This window comes from Macrobrachium nipponense, chromosome 15 (assembly GCF_015104395.2).
Source record: "Macrobrachium nipponense isolate FS-2020 chromosome 15, ASM1510439v2, whole genome shotgun sequence".
NCBI lineage: Eukaryota > Metazoa > Arthropoda > Malacostraca > Decapoda > Palaemonidae > Macrobrachium > Macrobrachium nipponense.
Window position 1 is genome coordinate 40,016,873 of NC_087208.1, and position 5,463 is coordinate 40,022,335.

Consider the following 5,463-nt stretch of genomic DNA (forward strand, 5'->3'; position numbering starts at 1 on the left):
ATTAGCCCGTTTCTCCTTCTTCATCCTCCCTCGTACTACCACCTCCCAAGGCCCTACCTCCAACCTAGTACTATACCTGCTATACCTATACCGCCACCACCACCACCACCTCCTTCGCTGTGAAATATTCTCAAATATTCTTGAATGCTGCTGCCTTCTCTCTCTCTCTCTCTGCCGCCTAAGCTCGGCCTCCCTGGAGATAGGTATATTCAGGTAAAGTGATGTATCGAGACGGCGTGTTTATTTTCCTCTTCTCAAGGGCGGCATTTTCCGAAATCGCGCGCGAGCCAATGGAGTAACATAGCCTCTCTCTCTCTCTCTCTCGTGTATACCGTTTGTCCCTTTCCGTTTTTATTATCGTCCTTGAATGTAATTTTAGCGCGCTCTGGTGGAGAAGTGTTTCTGAAAATTCTGGATGGGATATATCCGTGGAGGGAGATTTGTCTGCGCGAAACCACAATGATGCAAGATTGATCTACGTGTCTTTTCCTGCTCTTCTCATTCTTCTTCTTTTCCGTTTCCCACTTCTTCTTCCAATTTTCCCACTTCTTTTTCCTCTTCTTCTTATTCTCCTCTTTCTTGTCCACCTCTACTTCTGATACGTCTTCTTCTTCTTCTTCTTCTTCTTTTGCAGACTAGGCCTAACCAACGTATACCAAAGTGACTCAAAGACTGTTTTTAATTAAGCCGTTCGAGAGACAACGAAGGTCGTAACAGATACTTTGCAGTTGTTTATCGTGTTTTATCTTATTAATTAATTCCATTTGCGTTTATTACGTATATTCAGTTCATTCGTAAAATTGACTCATTCCCTACCGTGTACGGACAGTCACCGTTACCGTAGTTGCGTACGAATGCACAAAATAAACAAATAGATAGCTAAAAATAATGCAGTGAATAAAGGTGGTAGAAAATGATAAAGACTATTAGAAAAATAATATAATAAAGGAGAAAAATAAATTTAGACGCGTACCGACAATTAACTGTCAATTTTATATTAAGTAATACTCGCCTCGTACTAGTTAACCCTGTATTTTTTATTTTATTTTATTTAACAAAGTATTATCAATGAGGCAACATTAGACAACATTCTCTCTCTCTCTCTCTCTATCTCTCTGTACCTTGCCAATGGCGATATCTCTGTCTCTGTCTGTCTGTCTGTCAGTCTCTCTCTCTCTCTCTCTCTCTCTGTACCTTGTCAATGATGTTATCTCTCTCTCTCTCTCTCTTTCTCTCTTTGGACGTTGCAAATGGTATTAACTTATCTCTCTCTCTCTCTCTCTCTCTCTCGACACAAAATGAATAATTATGATGAAGGAAGATCAAATATTATGGAAAAGTTGGATTTTTTAATGTCAGAATTTCTGGAAATAAAAAAAGAAAAAAACAACATACAGAACAGGAAAGAGACATGGGAAAATCCTTATTACTACCAGTATTAAATGAAGGAGAAAAACACCGCAAACCATCATAGTGATGAATGCGCAGGGTTTAGTTACGAGTAACTCAAAAAGAAAAATAGAGTACTTAGAAGAACTAACCCAAAATGAAAAGAAAATAGATATAATGAATATAAGTGAACTGGTATTCCCAAGAGACTGGGAATGATGATCAAATAAAAGGGTTCCAAACTTATAGATCAGATAGAAAAAATAGGAATCAAGGGGGAACCGCAATATGGAAAGACAAAAAACAAGGAAAAATATATGAGAAATATAGTAACTCAGAATGTGAACTAATAGCGGTAGAATTTGAATCTGAAAAATTGATGAACATAGTAATATATAGACCTCCTAATACTAAAGAGTTTGACTTAATAATTGAAAAATTGGATGATATATGTAGAAATCACAAGGACTGGACTATTCTCCTATCTGGTGACTTCAACTTTCCTTTCGTAGAATGGAAAGAACGAATAGGAGATTGTGTACTTATACATATAAAAAAGAGAGTAATAGTAGTGCAGAAGATAAGAGGCAATTTGAAAAGCTATTAGATATGCTACTAGAATACAACATTCAACAAATAAATCACCTGCCAACAAGAAAGGAAAATACTTTAGACCTAGTATTTGTGAACGAGATGATTATGTTAAAGAAATAATAGTTTATAATGCGAGTATTCAGACCATAATGTCATAGAATTAACAGTTCATTCCAAAGCAAGTGCAAAATAGAGATAAGCAAGAACTGAAAAAGTGGGAAGGATATGGAAAATACAACTTCTACAGTAAAAATATAAAATGGTCAGAAATCAATGAAGAATTAAACAAGATTGGGATAACATTTTCGTAAGTGATGACATAAGGGTAAATACGGAGATATTATATATATTGGAGAAAATAGTGGAAAAATATATACCGAAGAAGAAAAGTAAACATCATTCATGCATACCAAGAGACAGAAGGATCTTGTTCCAGAAAATCAGAAAGTGGAAAAAAGGTCTTGCAAAAGAAAAAAAAAATGCATGGAAAGTTATAGAACTAAAAAGTAAGATAGAAAATGTAGAACAAAAGATTATACAATCAAAAGAAAATGAAAAACGGGACTTGGAAGAAAAAACCCTATTAAATATCAAGCAAAACCCAAACTATTATACTCATATGCGAAGAAGATGAATAAAAGAAGAATAGAAATAGGCCTGAGAATTGAAGGGAGATTAACGAATGAAAAAAAGGAAATTTGCAACATACTGGCAGAACGATAATAAGAGAGAATTCACCCCTAGAATAGATAATGAAGATAATGATATAGAAGTAAGGGAAGAAAATAGTGAATATTTAGCTGACATAGAAATTAATGAAGCTGATATTGTGCAGGCAATTAATGAAATTAAAATGGAGCTGCTGCAGGGCCGGATGGTAGTCCCTGCTATTTTTGTTAAAGAAGTAGTTCATTCTATCGCAAAGCCACTTGCAATATTATTAAGACAAAGTGTAGATACAGGCAAGATTTATGATGAGCACAAATTAGCATATATCACCCCTACTTTCAAAAGTGGATCAAGACTAGAGGCAAGTAATTATAGGCCTGTGAGTCTAACATCACATATTAGAAAGTGTATGAAAGGGTAATGAAGAAAAATATTATGAAACATTTAATAAAAAATAAAAAATTTGTTTAATATAGGACAACACGGTTTCGTACCCGGAAAAAGTACACAAACCCAACTGTTAGTCCACCGTGAGAACATATTCAAAAATATGAAAAGCGGAAAATGAAAACAGATGTGGTTTATCTAGACTTTGTCAAAAGCCTTTGACAAAGTAGACCATAATATATTAGCAAAGAAAATTAGAAAACACAATATCGTAGATAAGTAGGAAGAATGGTTAAAAGAATTTTTATTTTTACACAACAGAAAACAGATAGTTATTGCAAACGATGAGAAATCGGATGAAACACATAGACAGTAATGTTAAGGATTCGGTAGTGAGTAGTTTCGCTGATGACACAAGAATAAGTAGAGAAATTACTTGTGATGAAGATAGGAACGCTCTACAAAGAGACCTTAACAAAGTATATGATTGGGCAGAGGTAAATAGGATGGTATTTAACTCTGATAAAAAATTGAATCAATAAATTATGGAGACAGAGAAGGAAAGCTATATGCATATAGGGGCCGGACCTAATAATGAGACAATCACAATAAGGAAGCAGTTAAAGACCTTGGTGTGATGATGAATAGGAACATGTTTATGCAATTGATCAAATAGCAATTCTGTTGGCAAAATTAAAGCGCAAAAATGGGAATGGTTGTTTAATGGCACTTCAAAACAAGAAAAGCTGAACACATGATTTATGGCTTTAATAAAAACATGTTCGTAGTTCCACTTGAATATTGCAATATGATATGGTACCCACACTATCAAAAGGATATTGCACAAATAGAGAGTGTATACAAAGGTCCTTTACAGCTAGAATAGAAGAAGTTAAGGACCTAGACTACTGGGAAAGACTACAATCCTTAAAATTATATAGTCTAGAATGAGAAGAGAACGCTACATGATAATTCAGCGCATGGAAACAGATAGAAGGAATAACAGAAAATATCATGGAACTAAAAATATCAGAAAGAGCAAGCAGAGGTAGATTAATAGTGCCCAAAACTATACCAGGAAAAATAAGGAAAGCACACAGGACATTAATCCACTACGCACCAGCATCGATAATGCAGCGTCTATTCAATGCGTTGCCAGCTCATCTGAGGAATATATCAGGAGTGAGCGTAGATGTGTTTAAGAATAAGCTCGACAAATATCTAAACTGCATCCCAGACCATCCAAGATTGGAAGATGCAAAATATACCGGAAGATGTACTAGCAACTCTCTGTAGACATTAGAGGCGCCTCACACTGAGGGACCTGGGGCAACCCGAACGAACTGTAAGGTCTGTAAGGTAAGTAAGGTCTCCTCGACATGATGTTTCCTCGGATGGACTAATAATGTCTTTGAGATATCCTAATCCTTGTAACTCTCTCTCTCTCTCTCGTACTTTGCCAATGGCATTATATCTCTCTCTTCTCTCTCTTGTCAATAGTGTTAAGTCTCTCGCTCTCTCTCTCTCTCTCTCTCTCTCTCTGGACGTTGCAAATAGTATCATCGCATTTCTCTCCCTCCCTCTCTCTCTCCTCACATGATGTCTCCTCGGATGGTCTAATAAGTCTTTGAGACATCCTAATCCTTGTAACCTTTCTCTCTCTCTCTCTCTCTCTCTCTCTCTCTCATATCGAACCATATCGCACTGTTCTGAGTAATCCAATAAAGTTTTTGAATTACCGGCACGTCTGTTACTATCTTTATCTTCCACTTAAGCTGACTGAAATCACTAAGTAGCTCTTGACAGCTGTTGGAAGGGTGACCAACACTGACTTCCAGACGTGGTGAAAGTCAATGATAATCTTGAAATTCGTGAAAATCGAACTGGTTGAGTGATTTTTCTCAAGATAGACTCCAAAGAAGAAGAGATTTCGCCATCTTGGTTTAGTTCACACTATCTGTCCACCCGTCTGTGGTGTTTGCGTATGGTAACACTGCGCCCCGGGCTTTAGATAGTTACGTTTTGTGTAAGTTTTAGGTAAACAAAAGGATATCTGGATGTACAGTGGTGCTCAAATCTCATGCGACATGATTCATTTTGTATCGTCCAGATTCTCAGACTCAACGAGATGTTGCCAAGTAGTGTTATACTTATTTTTCTAATGTCATACATGTCGGAAAGTTTGTGAATTCACAGCTAGTCCAATTTTCCTTATGGTTATATAAATATGATCCCTTTTATGCATTGGTATAATTCATAATCTGCGTGATTTGAACTGATTTTCTTTTTATGCTGCTAAGTTCAAAGTGCGGTGTGATAAGGTTAGTTTGTGCCATCAATGAAAGCACACTTTTACATGCTCCTCGGACTGGTCAACATAACTACGTCTGCCCTGCATTATGACAGTAGACCTAATAAGCTCAA